Consider the following 22942-nt stretch of genomic DNA (forward strand, 5'->3'; position numbering starts at 1 on the left):
CTATTTAAGAAAATGAATAATTCTACTGTTTACCTAGTAATAAAAGACTACACCAAGGCAAGTGTTAAACTAAATTAAAATATGTCCATTAATAATTACACTTTTTGTATATAATCTTCTTTATTTTAGTATGAGCCTTAGTTTTATGAGTTTTCCTATATTATTTCTTGTCAGATTTAGAAATTCAAAGAGTAATTAGTTATTTAGTGGAATGGATGAAAAGGCATACATAGCTTATAGAGTAGCTGCACTACTAATGAAAATATATAATTTGAACACTTACCTAAGAAGAAAACATAACACAAGGCCAGAGTTATTATTTAGTAGCAAAGCTTCTCTATAACTAAAATAAAAATAATTAATAATTACACTTAGTGTATCTAATCTTCTTCATTTTTCTATGTGTCTCTTTATATAACTTTCCCAGTATGATTTGTAGTTAAATTTTGTAATTCAGAGGCCAATAAAACGTTTAAAATCATTAAAACATCTAATTAAGGGAAAAGACGGGCATAACCTTGGTACAATCCTTAAGAAAATGAATAATTCTACTGTTTACCTAAGCATAAAAGTTAAGACCATAGCCAAGTTCTGCTTAGTACCAAAGCTTCTCTATAACTAAAATAAAAATATGTCCATTATTAAATACACTTAGTGTATGTAATCTTCTTTTTATGACTTTTCCTATATTATTTTGTCATATTTTTGCAGCATTTTTTTTACAATTGAATTAGGTTATAGGCTAGGGGGCCGAGGGCCCGCGTCTAGGAAAAGTAGGGGTTCGAGCGCCCACGGCTAGGCAAGCTAAAAATGGTTTTAGCGCATTTTTCTCATACTCAAATTTTCTTCCCCTTGCAAGAATGGCTGCAAAACGCTTCAAAGTTACAGCGTTAAACATTGATATTATTGGGGACATGTACTAGAACATATTAAAGTTTGAAGGCCATATCTCAACCAGAGAGGGAGTACTGGCCCCCCAAAGTCGACTACTGAAAATCCAATTTTTTTCTTGCAAAGGGTAGAAGATTTGAGCTTAAGAAAAATGCGCTAAAACCATTTTTAGATGTTGACACCTAAGTTTTGAATTTTTTATTTTACTGTACTTTTTAAATACAAATTAAAATATTTTTTTGATGTTCTATAAATGGTTATAAAAAACGAGAAAAAAATAAGCCATTAATCATTAAATCCTGATAACTATAAGTGGGGTAAAATTGCTTTCAAAAAAGTTTTCATAAAAAAAAACACTCTGTAGATATGGCCAATTACATATTTGCTTCACTTATTTATGGATGTTACCTTTCTTGTCATATTCTTATTTATTTTAACATTTTACTTTTTTGAATGAGTTTGATATATTGTCAAGACGACGGTAAAGAAACAACTAAACAATATCCCTTACTCATCTTTCAGTTTAATTTTTAAAAGCGAAGCTTTTCTATAATTAGGGTCGGTCCGTCCGTTACAGTTAGCTTTTTTCATTAATTTAAACAGGTAAGAATTGTCCTACGATTTCAAACTTTGCATGATGATTCATTACCAGTTAGGTACGACTTAGAAAGGGCAGCAACTCTATTATCGTTACCAGAAAGTCCGTACGTCCATTTAAAACATGCTGATTTTTTTACTTTTTTGACAACAAATTTTTGTATGTTAAAATTATCCGATTCATCTGATTCCTATAACAACAAGGTATAGTGTTATAAGCGAAGCATCTCTATAATCGAGTCCTAAAAATGCCAGTATGTCCTTAAACAGTGACATGTATTTGCAACAAATTTACTTATAACTTTTATATAGACATGTGCATTAATATTCAAGTTTTTTCAGTTCTGACACTCAACAAGTGTTAATGTTCGTTTGTCATTCCATTTCAGAGCTTCGCTTTTATGAATGTTGTCATCCTTGTTAATAGGACATGTCAAATGCGCATTCAGCCGCTAGGCTAGGACTGCGGCTGAAGAAACTTTAGCAGAGTTAAACTGGCAGGGGTTAAAAAGAGCTTAGAACAGAGGAGAGAAGCTTGTTATGTCGGGGGTCTAAAGGGATAAGGTAATGACCAGCCCCAATGATGATACACAAAATTGCCATTTTCTGTAGAATGGATTAATGATTGAAACATTTGGACACTCAACTTAATGAACCAACCAAAACAAATTTAATAAAAGTTGTTAATCCAACCTATAAAAAAATATTATTACAAGACTTTGGGGACCAGTGTAATAAACCGTCCAATGTCCCTCTCCCTTCCAGATGTCAGTGGATGAATATTTGGTAGCAGTGTCTGATTTCAGTTGCGGCTGCCGAGCCTTGTTATTTTATTTTCAAATATTCCAGGATAGGGAAATAGATAAACTATTTTCTAGTATGGCTTTAAAACCGACTAATATCCATTGGATTAGATTCTCAGCAATACTGAAAAATCATATAGCAACGTATGGAAGACAATTTTTCATGAACATCAAAATTCAAAATCATAAAATAAAAACTGGTTTTGTCAACTAGGGTCTTTTGTTCCTTTGCTGCTAACAAATTTGGATTTAATAATATAATTTTCATATTTGCGGAACTATGATGTGTAAATAACTTTTACCCCAAGCTTTCATAATATTATGTAAAAAACGTATATGTCTCTGAAATGTACGTTTTAAATTGACACAACCTTGTAAAAACAAATGAAGAATGACTTTATCTAAAATAAACACTAACAATAAAAGTGCCTGCTGAGCAATAAATACCACCTTCTTTTTTTTTGAAAGAGTTTGTTTAAGGAAAAGGAGGGGAGATAGAATTTAGACAAAATATAAACCAACTATCCCTCATTTAAAATATAAATCAAATAAAAAGGAAAAATGTAGGGGGGTTGCTGTGCTTGACAAGGCTCTCTGAGCGAAACTACCTGGCAGTCAAACAGACAGAATAATGTATAGAGTAGATAAAACACTGTAAAGGGTTTTTACACAAAAAAATCAGTCTTTTATCTTAAAATTTAAAGAAACATTTCCAAATAGAAATAATGTTAATTGCGCTTTAACAAAGAACGGACAAGAGTAAGTTATAAGGTCAATGCACATTAATTTGTAGAAATCTAATTACGATTAAAGTTTATATACAATCTTACTTATATGATTTAAATAGATTAAAATTATGAAGAACTATCTATGTTACTTATTTTAACAATTCCGCAATGACTAACATGTCCATAAGTATTGTTCGGTTATTGGCTATATGAGAGAGAGAAAGATAGATTTAGAGAGAACAGAGATAAAGCAAGAAAGAGAAAGAGATATTAAGAGAGATAAAGCAAAAAAGACAGAGAAAGAGAGAGAGAAGGAGAGAAAGAGAGATAGATTCGTAGACTGAAAGAGAGGAAAAGACAGATAAAAGAAGAGAGAGAGGTAGAAACAGGGGTAGCTATTTTAACCAACAATTCTACAAAAAAAATCACAAAACCTTATAAAGTATCTGGTGGTATATTTTGTTTTAGTCATGTAACTGGAACACAGTAATAGTGTCTGACTGATTATGACGTAACAAAAAAAAATCAGCCAATGAGAGGCCGTTATTGACCAATGGTAAAATTTATAGTGGCCTCTCATTGGCTATTTTTTTTTGTTACGTCATAATCAGTCAGACACTATTACTGTGTTTATGTAACTGAAGAGGTGTGGGAAAGAAGGGAAGGAAAAGGGGATTGGGGTTGTGGGGAAATTTTCCTTTAGAGTTGTTTGTCAGAATATCATTCCCTTGTACCTTGGTAGATAGAGAAAGAAGGATATAAAAACCTACAGAGTAGGTCTGCTTTAAAAGAAAAAAACCTTGCTTATTTGCTTAAATGAAGAAAACAAATATTTGAAATGGTACAAACAAACACACAGACACACAAACAGACAGACATCCTGTTACTTTAGTATAAGGATAATGGGTTCGGCTTATCCAGGATCAGCTGAAATAAATTTCCTATTCGAGCCCTAGTTTCCTAAAGTGTACAGCAGATAACCCAATTATTGCAGACCCTATTTTCAGCGACTCCGGTCAAATGGAAAAGCGATTTGATGTATAAACGATTTATACATTATACATTCAAAAATTTTATTTTTTCAAATTTTGATTTTTTTAAGTTTGAAGCTTTTTTAGCTAGTAGCAAATATTGAGATAGGACGCGGAAGCTACGCACACTTTCAGAAACTAAATTCAGTTCATCTTATCCAGGGATCTAAATGGAGAGGACAATGGCCGATACAATGCTGTACATCACCTCTTATGATACACAAAATTACCCCTTTTAATCTTTAATGGACGATAAATGGATGTACTTCCCAATGATGACACACTAAAATACCACTTCTGTAGTTTTAGTGGTTTTATATTTTTAGACACTCAACTTAATAATCAACCAATCAAAATTAATTAAAAGTTGTTAAGTCAACGAATAATAAAACGTTATTATAGAACTTTGGGAACTAGTGTAATAAACAGCCCCCCCCCCCTAAATGCCCTTTCTCTCTGTGTTTATAGTCGGGCTATAAAAATATGACGTCATACAATACAATTAAGTTGAGTGTTCAAACGTTTCAACCTCTAATCTATAGAAGAGGTAATTTTGTGTGCGCCATTAGGGATGTATATCTTCAATGATGATATACAAAATTACCTATTTTTTAGATTTTCAAATAGTAGAACATTTGAACCCTCAACTTAATGAACCAACGAACAAAAATTAAGTGCCCAAGTTTGTTAAGCCAGCAAATAAGAAAACGTTATTATAAAACTCTTGACTAGTGTAATAAAAATTTCAATTAATTATTGATTTACTTAAAAAGAAAAAGTTTAAGAAACTTTTTTTGGGAGAGATTTCTAGTGGCGATATCTCTATAGAGGTTGGTGGTACTGGTACCCTCCCAAAAAATAGTTATAAACCTTGCAGAACATGTGAGAAGCTACCATGTAAAGGAGAACCATATCAGTTCAGCGGTTAGATCCTTCGGACAGACACACACAGATCATGTTTCTTTATTATAAGGACTTTTAATCAGAGAGAGAGGGGATAATGTTTTATAATAATGTATTCTTATTCGTGGGTTAAAAAACTTTGGTGACTTTCAATGGATTTTGATTTGTTGGTTTATTAAATTGAGTGTCCAAGCGTTTCAACCACTAATTGTTTTCTACAGAAAAGGTGTTTTTGTGTATTAACATTTTGGCATGTTTTAAAAACAAAGTTAAGTGATTCAACAAATAAAAGTAAGGTTGATAAAGTTTCTTTGCTGTGACAAAATGCGAAGAATGTTTCACATTTTGAAAACTACAACCATAATATAAGGTAACAAGATGTTTGTCTGTCTGTTTGTAACAAAGGATTTTGCTAACCGCTTAACCATTATGGTCCCCCCTTACAGGGTAGCTTCTCATATGTATGTCCTAGGAAGGTTTATAACAATAACCACCACTCTCCATCCCCCCCAAAAAAATGTTTAAACTTAAATTCAAAATGGTGGCGGTTGTTCATCCTCCTACCGAAAAAATTTCATTTTAAATCTAAAATACAAAATCTAATTTGATTCCCCCTTTCTAAAGTGCCCCTAGAGGCTAAAGATCTATATTATAAAGAAGCTACCTATGGACAAGATTGTCAGTGGTAATATAAATTATGTCAAATATACATCATGTAAAAAAGCAACCTTTTATTTAAATCACGCAACTTCTAACCCATCAAAAATAAATTTAATGTTATAATGTAGCATTAAAAGCCATTCTGTTTAAGAAAAGCTATGAAATGAAAACGATTTGTAGAACTATAATCCCTAAAATCTCTATTAATTAAAACCACTTGCAAACAAAATAAATTATAGAGTAGTGGAAGTCATAAATATGAATATTTTTCATAAATATTTTTTAAACTCTTATTTTTCCGTATATACATATTATATATTATCATTTAAAAATTACAGTATATACAAATTTTTCTGGAATATAAGTAAAGTTAGTATTAAAAAATAATACAGTTCTTGTGTTTTCTTATTGATTTGTAATGTTGTTGACTTGTCCTACTTCTTTAGTTGTATGTTCTTACTCCGTCAATAGGTTTGTGTTTTCTTTAGGTATGTATTCATGTAGGTTATCATCCTTGATTAGATTGAGAGCTTCTTTAGGTTGACTAAATGAATCTATTTTCCCATCATGAACAATTATTGCAAACTTTGGTTGTGCTACCCAGATAAAATCTCTGCTACGTGCTTCACATTTATTTCTGTTTCTCTTACTCTGATTAACATTTATCCTTGTCTCTATATCTGAATAATCTAAATCAGTCTCGTCTCCCCAAGCCGCAAATCCATGGTTATGATCAACATTTTCATCAGCAAATACAATAATATTCCCTTCTTCATTGAAATAAAATTCTGAGAATTCATTGATATAGATATAATTGATATGTCTTGGCTTGTTTACTAGATCTTTAATTTTACCCTCATCATTGTAGCTCCAAGATATTTCATCATATTTTCCAGAAATATTTCTCTTCAATTCTTCATAAAGCTCTTTGTTTTCTAATTCAATTTTCTCCCCAACTTGTTTCTTTCTTTCTTCTATAGTTAAACTAAGAAACTTCTTTGTATTTGCCTCTTTCACAATATTCTTAGAAATTCTATTGTAAGTTACAATCACAATACCCTCATCCTGCTCCAATAGTTTGTACTTGTCTATTATTGCCATAGTAATGGCACTAATATCATGTATATCTTTGTTGTGATAGTGATGACAATCTATAGCGTATCTGTCAGTATTAATATATTCATGTAAATTTTCATCTACAATTACTCCAAATTTGTTTCCTTCAGGAACTTTCTGTCTGGAAATAACAATCGCAAAAGACATAGCTCTAAGTATCATATTTCTTATCCAGTAATAAGGATATCCTTCTTCTGAATAATCATCAATTATGATAATGTTCCTAGCTTGAGCACCCTGGAATTCAAAGAAATTTGTTACTAATATTCCTTCAGGTTTGTTCATATATGCTTTGAAGTCTGAGACAACTGGTCTAGTTGAGGAAAAGTGTTTCTTTAACAAATCAAACATTTTGTTGAAATATAAATTTGTTAATACAACTACACCTTCTTGTGGTTGAAGTGAGAAATATTTTTCTACTGCAGCAATGGCTATTAAGCCAGGTGATATATTATAAATATTATAATAGTAATAAATATGTCCACCAATAACATTATTGTCAGGAAGCTTAGGAGATGTTTTTGAATTGAAAGCTTCAGAAAACTTGTATATTAGTTGGCTGTTTCGTAAGTTCTTTGTTAGATTAAAACATAGAGCATTGTGATTCTTTATCATAGTTTCTATCCACACTGATCTCTCTTTCATATAGCCATCATATACTTTCATAGTCATGCAAATTGTTTTCACAGAGCCAGGAAATTGACAACTTCCACTTATCATTTCATCAATGAATAGGTGATCACAATGATTATCTCTTAGGAAGCTATTTAAAGAATTTAATATTTCGTTTCTTTCTATGCTTACAAGTTCATCAATATCAAAGAGACTTTTCATTGTAATAACTCTTATATTAGGATAAGATTCAAACTCCACCTTAGCCATTTCATCCATAACAGATGTTGGGTTTGTAAAACTGTATTCATCTTCAGCATATGTTATTGCTGTTAAATCAATGTAAAATATTATATCTTTGTGATTGTCAGAGGCACACTTTTTTGCTCTTTCCTTTAAAACATATGTTTTCCCTGTACCATAGTCGCCATCTATGATAAGGAAATCAGATGTTGAGTTAACTGCTTGCAGTTGTTCATTGTTGAGCATGTAAACAGAAACATTACTATCTATTGATATTCCATCAGACTTTCCTGTTAATGCTTTCTCAACTTCTTTGCTAATGGTTATTCGATCAGATATCAATTGATTAAATCTACTTGACTCTTTTATAGAAATGTGGAATATCAGTTCAGCAACAAGATTTTCATATACTGTCAGATCATGATTATCAGATGTAACAAGTTTGTGGTCAAATATCTGATTCAACCAAGGTGTTACATCATTAATATCTTGTAGAATAAATTGCTGACAGTTGACACAAGGTTTTTCTGCACCTTCAACAATCTCTAAATAAGGAACACATGCAGCCCTGACAAACATCCAATCTTTAGAAAGCATTCCTCCAAATAATTTCTGCATGAATAAAAGGTGCTGTTTAGTTTGATCTGAAGCATTTTCCAGTAGTTTAAGTTTGTCACCACTATCTTCTGGTCCAAGTTTTACTTCTATATTTATAATAGCACTATGTTCTGGAATAATGATTAGGGAATCCCATTCTGTTTTTGTTTCTTGTAGACTGTAGTTATAGTATTGATAGGTATAAAATTTTTCTAGATTGTTGGTGGGAAACTTATACAGGAATGTGTTTTCAATTTTGTTTTTCTTATTGCCTACATGCTCTTTAAGAACCTACAATATTATATGTTTTATATTCAATAATACTTCAAATATCTTTTGTAGCATATAACAGAAATAAAATAAATGACAAAAATTATTGACCTTTACAGATGGGGCCCCAATTCGCACCTTAATAGATTTTTTTGGAGAGGGAGGGGGGGCTAATTAACCCCTCCCCCCTCTAACTCGTCTACTGTTACAAATAGCGACATAATTTTTTTTCTGGTGGTTCATGTGCATTTTTAGAGAAAATTACTTTTTTTTAGTCATGGCTGTCAGACTGCTTCCTAGCTGCTTTTTAGCAGCCAGCTGCTAAATATTAAAACAACTATAGAGTGGCCAATATTGATGCTAAGATTACCAAATTTAAGGTGAAGATTTTTTATAACAAAAAATACCTTTTTCTAGTCATATTCGTCATATTCTTTAGAAAATCTGTCAAGGAGCATTCAAACTGCCATGACCTTCCTAAAAAACAGAAGTTCCTTATTGCTTCAGCACCCCCCACCGCCCCCCCCCCCCCCCACCAAATCTGTACGAGGTTAATAATGAACTTTTATAAACTATAAAACATTCCTTTTTAAACAGCCAGCTCTTTGAATCTTTTAATTCAAGCTTGTTTTCTTTCCATTTTAAATGTTCCTCTATGCATAAATCTAGTTTTTCCTTGGGAATATCTTTAATGTCTAAAAATGCCTTTATTCTTTTTTCATGCTCATTAAAATCTGCAGCTTGATTTTTTCCTCTGGTGTCTTTTCCCTTCTTAACTAGTTGTTGAATGCAATCTCCAGATTGAAATCCTAACATCACAAAATATTCAGACTTCGATTTCCTAGCAGCATTAACAATGTGATCATGTAAGGTTTCTTCACAATGTTTATCTAAAATTTGATCATCTTGATTTTTTCTCCCTTCTTTACCTAACACAATTGGTTTCTTAGGTGTTACATAATGATTTGGAATAGCTATAACTTTACACTCTGGATCATAATAATAATCAGCAACTTTCTCTTTGATCTCTTTAATCTTTTCTTTGGCTAGCATTCTTTGATATTCTCCTGCAGGACCTTGAAAATTTATACTCATATTACCAAGTTCTTTGGGCAAATTTGAAGATTTTGAATCTTGAGATGTTAGAGGAAAAACTCCAAATTGAAGTCCACATGCAATTGTACACATGGAAGGATTTGTAGACCCCATCTCATCTTCATTCTAAATGTATCATGTGTTATGTGATAATTTTACAGCTTTTTTTCCTAGTAATAGAATCTTTAATGAATAAAGCATCTTGGACATGGTATCATATTTTTACAACATTGAAATGATAAATTGTGGACAGAACAGATATACAAAATTTTCTGGAGACCTTGAGGATAAAGGCCTGCAAGATCATACATGGATTTTAAAATTGTAATTTGCATGCTTTAGAATATCTTTTACTAGGAGTTGGTATTTTGGGATATTTTTGTTTTCTTACAACTTTGAATGTTTTTTAGTAATTGAAATATTTTTTTGTATAATTTTCAAGACTAATACCAAATTTTAGGCACATTACAAATACAGAATACATACCTTTTTAGTATCACTACCAGGACCTGTGTTCTCATCCATTTTAGTTTCACTGCTTAGTTCCTCCATTTCTAAATAATAATTTGTAAAATTATAGTTTTAAAAAAAGGATTTTTTAATCTTTCTCTATAATTAACAATGTAATGTTCAATAAAACTATTTCAAAACCTTTGATTTCTCTGGCAAACTATGTTTTTTAGCTATTTCTTTAACTATTTAATTCTAAATTGACATGCTTTTAACCATAGTAAATATATAGCTCTTTCCAAGAAGTTTAAGTAGCTTCACTGTAAAGAAGAATTAAATTGTGGCTATTAGTGAATTCTTTTGTTGCTATCAAACATTGTTAGGTTCTCTTTGAGAAAAAGGTTAAGTTGTAATACTGTGAAAAGACTCACCTCAACCATATTTACATCTATCTCAATTCAAACAAGTTTATTCTTGGCAGGAGTAGTAACAGCACTCCCAACTGTTGTTTTGGTAGCCACTGAGTCTATAGAGGATCTAGGATCTGCTAGTTTATGTATTTGTAACGCTGTCACCAGTTTTGTAAACACCACTCTTGTCAACAGAATTGCCTAAAATTGAAGGAGTTTTACTACAATATTTTGATCCAATTATATAAAGTAGTAAGGTTTGTTTTTGTCTTGTTGTCTATAAAAGTATTTTTGTGTTATGTTATAATCATGTTTATAGTTCTCATGATATAGATAAAATAAATAAAGTTGAATAAGAAAGGAGTTGCATGTTAGAAACACAATAGTGAAGGGGGGAATTTACAAAAAAAATTACATGATTCCATATTATGGGGCAGTTCAGTCTAATTTTATAGTCATTTCTACATTTTTAGGAATTATCCATATCATTATGGATGGACACAGAAAGCCAAATTATACAGACAAATGAAATTGTAGAGTAGATGCATTTTATAAGTGCTTTTAAAAAGAATATAGAAAATGGACATAAATAGAGGACATAAATTAGATATGGAGTAGCTGTGCCACTATTAATTATGAAATATTAAAACTTACATTCACCACGCAGAAGATAACTCCAAGGTTAAGTTATTCTTTAGGAGCAAAGCTTCTCATAAACTAAATTGATAAATACATCTATTAATAAATATACTGGCTCTACTAAGTGTTGCATCTCCAAGGTATAGGTTTTTTTTATTATTCCCGAATTAATATTGTTGGTGCTTTAAGCTGCATTTGTTTGTTTGTTACTTTAGGTTAGGTTGGATACTGGGTAGAACTCATGGGTAGGGCTTTTCACTGGGACCCCACTAAAAAATATATTCAATTTATTTAAACAAAGGGGGGGGGGTTATTGGTGCTAAAATTGAACTTTAGGTGAAAGCACTAATATACTTTTGCAATATTTTATATACTAGTTATTTATCACATCGTATTATAAACAGCTTTCCGCAGATATTAGAATGAAAGATTAAAACCAGTTTTTTTGGGCTAACAAAACTGGTTTTATTATTATGATTTTGATTTTAGCATTAGTGGAAAAATGTAATACAATGCTAAATATGATTTTTTAGTATGGCTAAAAACCAGTTATAATCCATGATGTACATGACTTATAGAGTAGCTGAGCTATATAATTTTATTTCTTACCTTAACAACTCAGAAGATAACACCAAGGCCAGAGTTATTCTAAAGAGCAAGGCTTCTCTATAACTAAACATAAATTACGTCTATCAATAAGTATTTAATCTTATTTATTTTGTATGAGGTTAGGATAATGACTTCTTCAATACTATTCGTTGTCAGTTTTAGAAATTCAGCTATCTAGTGGAAATTTTAGTTTTAAAACATTTTTTTTGGGGGGGGAGTGTTGAATTATGAGGAAAGTACAAACATAACCTGGTTAACGAGTAGCTGCGCTAATTATAAAAATATATATAATATTAACAATTACCTAAGCACAACAAATAATAAATGATAAGGTCAAGTTCTGCTTAGTAGCAAAGCATCTCTATAAAGAAAAAGTAAAAATTAATAAAATCATCTTTAAATTTCATCATAACTTCTTTTGTTTTTATTAGCGAAGCTAATATATAATTCGAAATGTCCGTCCGTCCGTCTGACCATCAGAGACAGACAGGGGGAAATGTGATTTTTTCGGCTCCTATAAAAGATAGAAGGCTTTCAGGGATTAAATATGTTATTAGTAGCGAAGCTAATCAATAGTTTGAAATGTCCGTCCGTCCGTCTTTCTGTCAGAGACAGAAATGGGGAAATGTGCTTTTTTTGGCTCCTATAAAAGATAGATTCGTCAATTAATTGGGGTGCTAGATAGATTCCTAGATTTTTAAGTTTTCATGATTATCTTTACTCCTATTCAAGATAGACAGCTGATAATTATTTATTATAATAATTTCATAATTTACATATCCCCACAAAGTTTCAATAAGATTTGCATATTGGTTGAGGTGCTAGATCGATTCCTAGATTTTCACATCATAAATCTTACAAGGTTTCATGATTTTTTAGATTAATGTTTTTTTATGAAACTGTAGATTGTTCATTTTTTTCCGAATATCCATCCATAATTTTTGAGCTTTGCTACTTATGGATGTTGTCATTCTTGTTATTTTTTGTTTGTTTTTTGTCTTTAAATTTAAAAAATAAAAAGTCCAATTTTGAGAGTTGTAAATAATTCTTTTAATAAAGAAACAGGATGTCTGTCTATACCAAAGGATCTCGCCAACCGCCAAACCAATATGGTTCTCCTTTACTGTATAGCTTCTCATATGTCCTGGTAAGACGGTCTATAGCTATTTTAACTATCCCTATCTAGCATTAAAAAATATTTTTGGTAAACATCTGATCTTAACATAGAAAGAAAAGAAATGATTTTACATGTACTGCAATAATTAAACCTAAGAACTACTAATCTTCTCTGAATATTACAACTTACAAACCATTTTAATCATTAAAAATATGGGTAATTACCCCCAAAGTGCCTTGTAGAGCACAGAGCTTCCCTCCATTTCCCTACCATTAAAGTAAAACAAATTGAAAATGATCAAATGGGCAGTAGTCCTTTTGGTATAGCATAGGAAACCAAAAAAAAATTAAGAGAGGGGAACAGTGCTTGATAGGCAACTTTGTGTTAAAGCCCCAATATGTGTTTTTTTTATGCTTATAATACATTAAGTTGATCTTCAAATAGAATTTAGTATTTTATGTTTGAAGGTTTTTTTTTATTTAAAGAGATGCTTTTCTATAATTAGGATCATTCCGTCCATAGGCATGTTAGAATTGTCCTATCATTTAGCAACTCCATAATTGTTACCAGAATTTCCGTATGTCCATTTTAAACATGGACAAATTTTCAGTATACTGATTCCTGGGACAACAAAGTACAATATTATAAGTGAAGCAACTCTGTAATCATGTCCTAGAAATGTGAGTATGTCGATAAACATTATCCTGTATCAAGCAGTTTTCACTTACAATTTTGCTTCGACTCTTACACAAATATATTCTGATTTTTCAGTTCTGACATTCTACAAGTATTAATGTACATTTGTCCTACCGTTTCAGAGCTTTGCTCTCATAGATGTTGTCATCCTTGTTTAATAAGTAATGAACAATGAATTTAATTATAGGCTTTGGGCATAAGTTTTATTATTTTCTTATTATTTTCAATTTTTCTGCAAAGATCCAAATTGATAGGGTTGAATTTGTCCTATTTCCTTTTTTATAGATTAGTCATTGAATCATTTTGAAACTTTCGCCTTAACCTGCCTCAAGGGGTTAATCAAGATGTTAATCAAAGTGCTTTTGATTAAAAATTTGTTGAAGTATTTTGTTTTGTAAACAGTTACAAATATCATGAATAAGAAAAAAATTGAAGATTTTAATTTCAGGAAGTATTTTAAAATATTTTTAAAATCTCCCTAATTCTAAATTGTTTAGTAAGAAGCCTTAGTTTTGATTCTACCTGCAGACGATTAATTTGGTTTGGTGATAGCTCATGATTTATACTTTCTGAATTGAACAATAGTACAATATAAATACAAGTATGTTGTACCTTCTTTTTTGCTAAAACTAGCCAATTCTACCTCTGATTGGACCCTTTTGCAAGTAAGGGGACAGTCAGCCGCCAACTAAGAAGCCAACTGACCCGCGAGACGGCCTTTTTTAGGTCGATTTTCCATCATTTTGAACGCATTATGTAGGCCTCTGGCCTACGGCAAGCAGATTTAGCCTGCTAAAAGCGCCAGTTGACGGCGTTTTCCGTACCGTGTGGGAGCGGCGCTAGGTGCGCAACCACGGTGATCGGATAATTTAGCTCAGACGGCTACAGAACTGAGTCTAATTTGGCACGTGTAGCTGGGACAAGACACCCAGGCCAAACCTACGAGACGGACAGCTGCATAGCTGGTCTCCCTGAGAAGGCGATGTGTGGCTGCGAAGCTTCAGCACACAAGTAAGGCCTACCACTGCGACGGATAGCAGAATTCGAGCCCAATGCGCGGTAGGACGGGACATTCCCTGCTGTCACCTCTCAGGATTTGAACCCACGGCGCTGCAGGACGGGCCATTCCCTGCCGCCACCTCTCTGGATTCGAACCCGCGGCGCTGCAGGATGGGACATTCCCTGCCGCTACCACTCCAGACACAACCCACCGGCGCTTGCAGGACGGACATTCCCTGCTGCCACCGCTTCCAGAATCACCCTTAGAGCTCCTAGTGATAACTACACATAAGTGTTTATAAATGTCAACCAAGTGATAAAATATAAAATTGTTGACCCAGTGATTTGATAAGCTCAAGTGATTCGAAGCTCAAGTGTAAACCACCACCAAAGGTTTACACCCACTATGGTAGCCCGACACCGGCAGAACGGGAGGCCCCCTTGTCCCATGGACAGGACCTCCACTTCCCCTAACATATCAGGGTGAGGTTCCCCACTCACGACCCTGCCCAGCACGTACAGGTTGATGCCATGGTGGATTCTGGCAACCGTGTACCAGGGTCCGCTGTTATTTCCGAGTCCCTCATGCACGCAATGGGCGTGCAGAGGATGTTGATTCCAGACAACACCCATATCCTGACCGCTAATGAGGAAGGGCAGCCCCTTCAGGTAATTGGAAAGTTATATGAATTATATATGGCAGTCTCACACACTCTTATACTCCATCTGTACCACGTGACCGTGGTACGGAATTTCTCGCATCCACTGAACTGAAGGGGGGTACTTCGGAGCTGAAGGAGTTCGGAACTAGGCTCTGTTTCGACATGCAACCCCCCTGTCTGTGGGTGCGTGGGGAGTTTATCCCCCTCCGCGGCGTCCCTGTGGACCGGGAGACCGCAGAGAGAGAGTTGAGTTATGAGGGGCCCCTGCCAGGCCCTCTGCTGGAGCAGCCGCGCGTAGTCGAGCGAGGGACACACTGGATGGATACCGCGCTGAACGCCCACAGGGGGACCAACCTGCTAGCCATGGGAGTGCCCCCAGTGCCCCGGGTGCCTCTGGAGAACCTGCCAACGACGTTCCCCGAGATTTCCAGCCCTCCAGAGCCCATCTTCTCCGCCGATACCTTTATCAACGGCCAGCCGTGTCCACCTGGCCCCCTCTACCTGGGGCCCCCAGCGATCCAACCCGCTAAGCCGCAGTTAGCTAAGTCCGAGACCAGGCCCGTCAAGTCGTGGTCTGATGCACTCGGAGCCGCACCCGACCCCCAGGATTCAGCCTCTCCCGGCGCCGTGCCCGTCAAGTCGTGGTCGGACGCCCCCAGAGCCAAGGCTGGCCCTGACAACCCGGCCTCTCCCAGCGCCGAGCCCGTCAAGTCGTGGCCAGACGCCCCCGGAGCCAAGGCTGGCCCTGACAACCCGGCCTCTCCCAGCGCCGAGCCCGTCAAGTCGCGGCCGGTTGCCCCCGGAGCCAAAGCTGGCCCCATGCCAGCCACCACTTACAAGCTAAATGCTGTCACTCCAGCCAATGGCCAACCACCCCAACTCCGCACGGCCAAGCGGGTGGCCTTGCCTGGGCGCAGCATCATGGCTGTCCCTGTCGAGCTAGTGGGACACCGCACCAAGGATGCCATCCAGCTGTCTGCTCCGGAACAAAGGTTTGGGGAGTATCTTGTCATCCCAGAAGGCCTGTATGTGCACAGGCCTGGCTCCGCCAACGTATTCCAAGTTCTGGTGGTCAATGAGGGGGAGATGCCTCTCCTGCTGAACGCCAGCCTCCCCGTGGCTGGGGAGCTGGTGAAGCCCGACGTTCTGGAGGTCTCCGACGAGCCTCCCCCTCACATCCATTCCTTCCAAGAGCCTGCTGAACCCCCAGATATGCAGCAGCTGTGGGCGGATCTTGAGATGGAAGAGAACGAGTTCCTGCGTAAGGACCCCCTGTTCAAGAAGGAGGTCTGGACTCTGCTGTCGGAGTACAGGGACGTCTTCTCCAACTCTACCCCGGGCTGCACCGACGTCGCCAGAAATTTCGTGATTTGAAACCCCGGCAGGAGGCTGAGTTGGAAAGCCAGCTGGATACCTGTTTGAAGGAAGGAGTCATAGAGCCCTCGGACTCGGCCTGGAGCAGCCCCCTGGTGCCCATCAAGAAGAAGGACGGGAGCACCCGTTGGGCGGTCGACTACCGGGCCCTCAACAAGTGCCTTGAGCTGGACAGCTACCCCCTGCCCAAGATCCAGCAGCTGGTAGAACGAGCCGGGGGACACCGCGTCTACAGTGCCTTAGACGCGGTGGCTGCGTACTACACCATCCGAGTGTCCGAGGATAGCCGGCCCTGCACAGCCTTCACCACCCCTAGGGGCTCGTACCAGTGAAAAAGGATGCCCTTTGGCCTAGCCACCGCACCTTCCGTCTACTCCAGGTTCATTGCCGGGGTTCTGAACCCATTGGGCACGGCCAACCTCCAGTCATACCTGGATGATGTCTTGTCTTTCCACAACGACACCTGGGCCCACCTGGCTAGGCTCCAAGAAGTCTTGGAAGCCCACCGCAGGGGAGGAATCCGCCTCAAGCCCTCCAAGACCAAGCTGTTCTGTGCCAAGGTAGACTATCTGGGCCACACCCTCAGCCGTGAGGGCATAGCCATGCAAGAGGGTTACATTGACCGCATCCTCGACTGGCCAGCCCCCAGCACCCCCAAGGACCTGCTGGCGCTCCTGGGGTTCTTTGGATACTACCGGCTGTTCATCCCGGAATACGCCGACCTCACCTACGAGATGAATCGGCAGAAAACGGCCAGGACGCTGACATGGACAGCTGAGATGGAAGCCCAGCTGGTACAGCTCAAGGACAAGTTCCGCCAAGCCCCCATCCGAGCGCCACCCAGGTTTGACCTGCCAGCCGTGTTCCAGCTCACCACGGACTACAGCAGCCAGGCCATCTCTGCCATTCTCAGCCAGTGCCAGGACGGCAAGGAGAGGCTCATTGCCGCTGTGGGGCGCAAGACGACCGACCCCGAGACCCGCTACCCGTCCTGGAAGGGAGAGATGGCCGCCATCATGTATGGGATCCGGAAATTCCACGGGATCTTGTCCTACCGCAGCTTCCAGATCAACACTGATTCCTCGGCCTTGCTACAAATGAAGTCACTGAATGCATCCACAGGGATGGTAGCCCGCTGGCAGGAGGAGCTAGCGGCCCTAGACTTCAACGTCTGCCATCGTCCCGGCACCCAGAATACCAACGCTGACGCCCTCAGCCGCCGGAAGGATGACAACATGCCGGCCCCGTCTGCCGAAGAATTAGCAGAGCAGGCCGAGTATCTCCACCACCTTTGCCAGCTAGGGGAGCCCGCAGCTGGCAGACCCTCCACAGTACGGCTGGATCCAGCACGAGTCTTGGAAGCCCAGACCCAGGATCCCCTCCTGCTCCGTGTCCGCCAGTGGGTGGCTGACGGGAAGCCCCCAACTAAAGCTGAGCTCTGGGGCAAGGACCGAGACGAGCAGCAGTGCGCCAGCCGCTTCGCAGCACTTGGACTTGACGAGCATGGCTGCCTCACCACCACTGACAAGACCCTGACAGGGGAGAGAACACGGTACCTGCTGCCTTCGGCCCTCCGGCAGGACGCGTTCTTTCTGGCCCATGGAGCCCCCATGGCTGGGCACCATGGAATGGACGCCACTATAGCTCGCGTCGCCATGCACTTCTGGTGGCCCAACATGTCTCGTGACGTCCGCCTGATGGTCCAGACCTGCCCCGAGTGCGTACAGAAGGTCACCAAGGAGAGGCTGAAATTAGGGATACACGTGCCCTCCCGGCAGGGGTATCCACAGCAAGTCCTGTTCATTGACCTGGTGGGGCCCCTACCAGAGACGCCAGCCGGGAACCGCTACATCCTCACCTGTCAAGATGGGTTCAGCCGGTTTGTCAGCCTCTACGCCATCCCCAACAAGCGCACCCTCACGGTGGCCAAGGCACAAGGCACCGCCACCTAGCCACGTTCGGATGTCCCTTGAAGATCCACTCCGACAATGGGATGGAGTTCACTGGCCAGGTATTCAAGGAACTAGCCTCCAAGCTCGAGATTGGCCTGACACATCCACCGCCCTACAACCCGCAGTCCAACCGGGTCGAGAGGTTCCATCGGACGCTCAACACAGGCATGCGGCTGTTCCTGGACCGAGACGACAACAACTGGGAGCCACACTTGCCTGCTATTGCCTTCGCCTACAACACCAAGACCTGCAGGTCCACGGGCGTGACCCCCTTCCTGGCCTACTTTGGGAGAGAGGCCAAGCTCCCTGTGGACTTGGTGCTCCGGCTGCAGGACACTGAGTATGCGTCAGTCCCAGCAAACGTCCAGGCCCTCCTGCAGCGATACCATGCCGTGTATGACGCAATCCAGCAGCGAGAAGAAGGGACCATCCGAAGGAGCGCGGCAGCCTACGAAGGAACGGCAAAGTACGAAGTTGGAGACCTGGTCTGGTATCTGGCCCCCTGCCTGGTGCCAGGTAAAGCAGCCAAGATTACCAAGAGATGGACCGGCCCCTGGAAGATAGTGAGACGGGCCACGGACGTCCACTACGTCATCAGCCCCGCCTCTCCGACAGCCAGGATCTCAGAAATCACCGCGCATGTTGGCCGACTGCGCAAATACACGGGAGATGTCACCGCCCAGCAGATTCCAACAGACATTCAGGACGACTTGGACGGCGACGAAGACGCCACTGAGCTGCCGGCCGGAGCCGCGGCTGTGCCATCCAGTGGACCAGGGCAGTTCCCCGTGTATCAGCCGGCGGCCGCAGCAACAGAACCACATACGGATGCAGTTTGGAACCCCGACGCGGACATGGGGCCCCTACCTGCCAGCAGTGAGCCCCCAGGAGGAGAAGTTGCCACTGAGATGGAAATCGCGGCCCCCGAGGGTGAAGCAGAAGCGATGTGCCCCCTCCAGATGACAGCCGTCCCCATCCGGGTGGGAGCCAAGAGGCCGAGTAACCTGGACAAGATGGGCGCCCCTATGGAGTTCTACGCGCCAACTACCATCGTTGTCCCTCCCCTGGGAGCCTCTAGAGTGAGCCTAGGCCTCCGTGTCCAGCTACCAGCCAAGACAGAAATAGTCCTGCAGACAAGGCCTAACTTCCAACGCCGGGGCCTGGCCGTCGCCAACCCCCAGCTGGGAACCAACCGGGAGCTGACAATGCTGATATCCAACCACAGCCAGACTGAGCAACGAGTGTCCTGAGGAGCCTGTGCAGCCCGAGCTGTCCTACACTGCGCTGTGCCCCAGGGAGAAGCTGCTGTCCCCCACGGTTCAAGGCCTGGCGTCCTGGTGGTCCCGCAGCCCTTGAAGGGGGGGATGTGGTAAGACGGCAGCATACGGACGGGCATTACACAGAGTTGCTACGCAGTGGCTTATCAAATCAAGCCTTCAGCGCTAATCCTATTATCACCATTTCACCCCTGCCCGCTGAGACCCCACAGGCAGCGTTCAGATTGGACCGTCTAATAGGGGGAGGGACGCGGCCACTTTACAACCCCGCGCCCCAGGCAACTATCCTACCGGGAGGTGGTTACCTTCCCCTTGACTGCAGCTTACCCCACAAATGCCTACCGCCGCAGGGCTCCGCCCTTGTCTCCCCACACCCCCTTCAACCTAACCTATTGTTATCATCTATTTTTGTATATATAGTAATAACCCTATTGTAAATGTATTCAGTTTTAAATATATCTTTGTAGTAGTAAATACTGCTAGTTCTTTATTGGTAGAATTCTTACAGGCTAGGGGCTCGTTTGGATTCGAACTCGCGACGGTAAGCTGAAACGCTTCAACTTACCACACAATATTTCTTCAATATTTTTAAAAGCAAATCTTTTCTATAACTAGGATTAGTCCATCCGTCCGTATGTCAGGGACTGTTAGCTCTTTTTGTTAACTTAAACAGGTTAGAATTGTCCTATTTGCCTGTATAAGTTAGGTACGATTTAAAAAGCAACTCTAAAATGGTTACAAGAATGTCCGTACATCCATTTTCAACATGTTGATTTTTAACTATTTTAACAATAAATTTTTAAGTGATAAAATCACCCAATTGAACTTATTTTTGGAATACTGATTCCTAGGACAACAAAGAAGCATTTCTATAATTAAGTCCTAAAAGTGTAAGAATGTCCTTAAATATTATCCACAGTGCTTATGAAGGTGCTTTGACTTTAGTGTCAGAACCTAAATTGGGACATATTGCATTTTATTACCCTAGGTTAGGTAACTTCATTTCACTTTTCAATAAAATCTAAAATGCAGCCTTTTTGAGAAAAAGCAAAGTTGTTCAAAATGTTAGATAAATAATCTTTGCTTTTCTTGTCATGATTATGCGGTAACACCTAGTGGATGAAAATTGAACTTAAAATTTTCAAATCTAATTTTCTCCTGTATTTCATCGGTTTTTAAACAGTTTGGTTTCGACTATTATGTATTTAGGCTTTTATGTTCATGTTCTGATTATTCAGCTTTTTTTTTGGGTGTTGTCATCCTTGTTTTATACAAGTTTTTGTTGTCAGTGTTTAATTGTAATAAGAAGATAGAGTAACAGAGCTAATATTTAAAGAAAGAAAGAAAAGGTTATTTAGAGGAACAGACATACATGATTAACGAGTAACTGCGATACTTATGAAAATGTATAATTTTGACACTTACCTAAGCATTAAAGATAACACCTAGGCCAAAGTTATTCCTTGAGAGCAAAGCTTCACTATAACTAAACAAAAGATATAAATGCACTTAGTAAATAAATAAAATTAAAGTAGGATAACTCTCCTTTATATATATTTTCCTTATGATGTATCCTTATAATAAAGTAACAGGATGTCTCTATGTCGGTTTATAACAAAGGATCTTGCTAACCGCTTAACCGATATGATACTCCTTTACAGTGTAGCTTCTTATAGGTCCAGGGAAGGGTAATAACTATTTCGTGGGAGGGTACCACCACCCACCCAAGAGAAATCCCCTAAATTAAGAAAAAATATTAAAAACGCCGCCTAGAAAAAAAATGACTAGCCCCATCCAGCGGCGAAAAAAACTACTTTTAGTAAACAGCTGGTTTTAGCAAAGATTGAAAAGAAAATATAGAGGTCTCAACAGCCAACAGTAAGATAATAATAATATATATATATATATATATATATACAGTGTGTTTTTTTTATGAGCACTTTTTTGAAAGCAATTTTACCCCACTTATAGTTATCAGAATTTAATTATTAATGGCTTATTTTCTTCGTTTTTTAAGGGAAATTATGAAACAACAAAAAAAATTACAGTTTTTGTTGAAAAAGTACAGTAAAGTTGAAAATTAAAAACTTAGGTGTCAACATATAAAAATGGTTTTAGCGCATTTTTCTTAAAAAAATGGTTTTCTTGTAGTCGACTTTGGGGGGCCAGTACTCCCTCCCTGGTTGAGATATGACCTTCAAACTTTGATATGTTCTAGTACATGTCCCTAATAGTATCTGTATACATTTTTAGCTCTATATCTCAACTTTGAAGTGTTTAGCAGCCATTCTTGCAAAAGGTTGATTATTTGAGCATAAGAAAAAATGCGCTAAAACCATTTTTAGATGTTGACACCTAAGTTTTTAATTTTCAACTTTACTGTACTTTTTCAACAAAAACTTTATTTTTTTTTGTTGTTTCATAATTTCCCTTAAAAAACGAAGAAAATAAGCCATTAATCATTAAATTCTGATAACTATAAGTGGGGTAAAATTGCTTTCAAAAAAGTGCTCATAAAAAAAAACACACTGTATATATATAAATATATATATATATATAGAGAGAGAGAGAGAGAGAGAGAGAGAATATTTCTTTCAATTTTAAAAATATTATACCCCCCCCCCTGACAGATTTATGAACTCTGGCCGCGGCGCTCGGCACCCTTGCCTGCCTAGCCGCAGCGCTCGGCTCCAGGGATTAAGGGAGGGGACAATGGGCAATTAATTCAATATAAGAGTTATCAAAGAAAGGGCATGAAATCCAGTTTAATCCAATAAATTTGTAGGAAATTATAAAGGGATTGTTAATTGAATAATAGATTTCCATAGCGTCATGTAAAGTGAAATCACAACTTGTTTTTGATGAAATTTATTGAGGTTTTATGGTGTGATTTTTATATTACAAGATTATTGGACCCGGCCAGCTGCTAGCAAGAATATGACTGCCCCTTTTTATTCTGTTTATTTCCCTTGCCCCTTGCCCCCACCTTCCTTCTCCCTTCTCCCCGTCTGCTACATTCCAAACTAACACAACGAGTAGTTATTTCCTTTGCCCCCACTTCCCTTATCCCTTCTCCCTGTCTGCAATATTCAAAACATACACAACGAGTAGCGGCATTTCATGCGCAAGTACCCAAACTCATTCAGAAACTGCTAAATTCTTGCACATTCCCTTTAAGCCAGTACCCAAAGTCTGAGACTCCTAAAAATTG

The 22942-nt window shown here is 38.8% G+C and overlaps 1 long non-coding RNA gene across 1 annotated transcript; it reads right to left on the reverse strand.

Annotated features, from left to right (window-relative positions):
• Positions 1-10053: 10053 nt before the first annotated feature.
• LOC145334851 (uncharacterized) lies at positions 10054-21513 on the reverse strand. Its single transcript, XR_013885035.1, has 6 exons — positions 21157-21513; positions 11959-12015; positions 11655-11717; positions 11061-11123; positions 10428-10607; positions 10054-10100 (listed from the first exon to the last, which is right to left on the reverse strand). It is a non-coding gene; the product is annotated as an uncharacterized LOC145334851 (long non-coding RNA).
• Positions 21514-22942: the final 1429 nt, after the last annotated feature.

Source organism: Acartia tonsa, chromosome 13 (genome assembly GCF_053477335.1).
Source record: "Acartia tonsa isolate MP-2025a chromosome 13, ASM5347733v1, whole genome shotgun sequence".
Lineage (NCBI taxonomy): Eukaryota > Metazoa > Arthropoda > Copepoda > Calanoida > Acartiidae > Acartia > Acartia tonsa.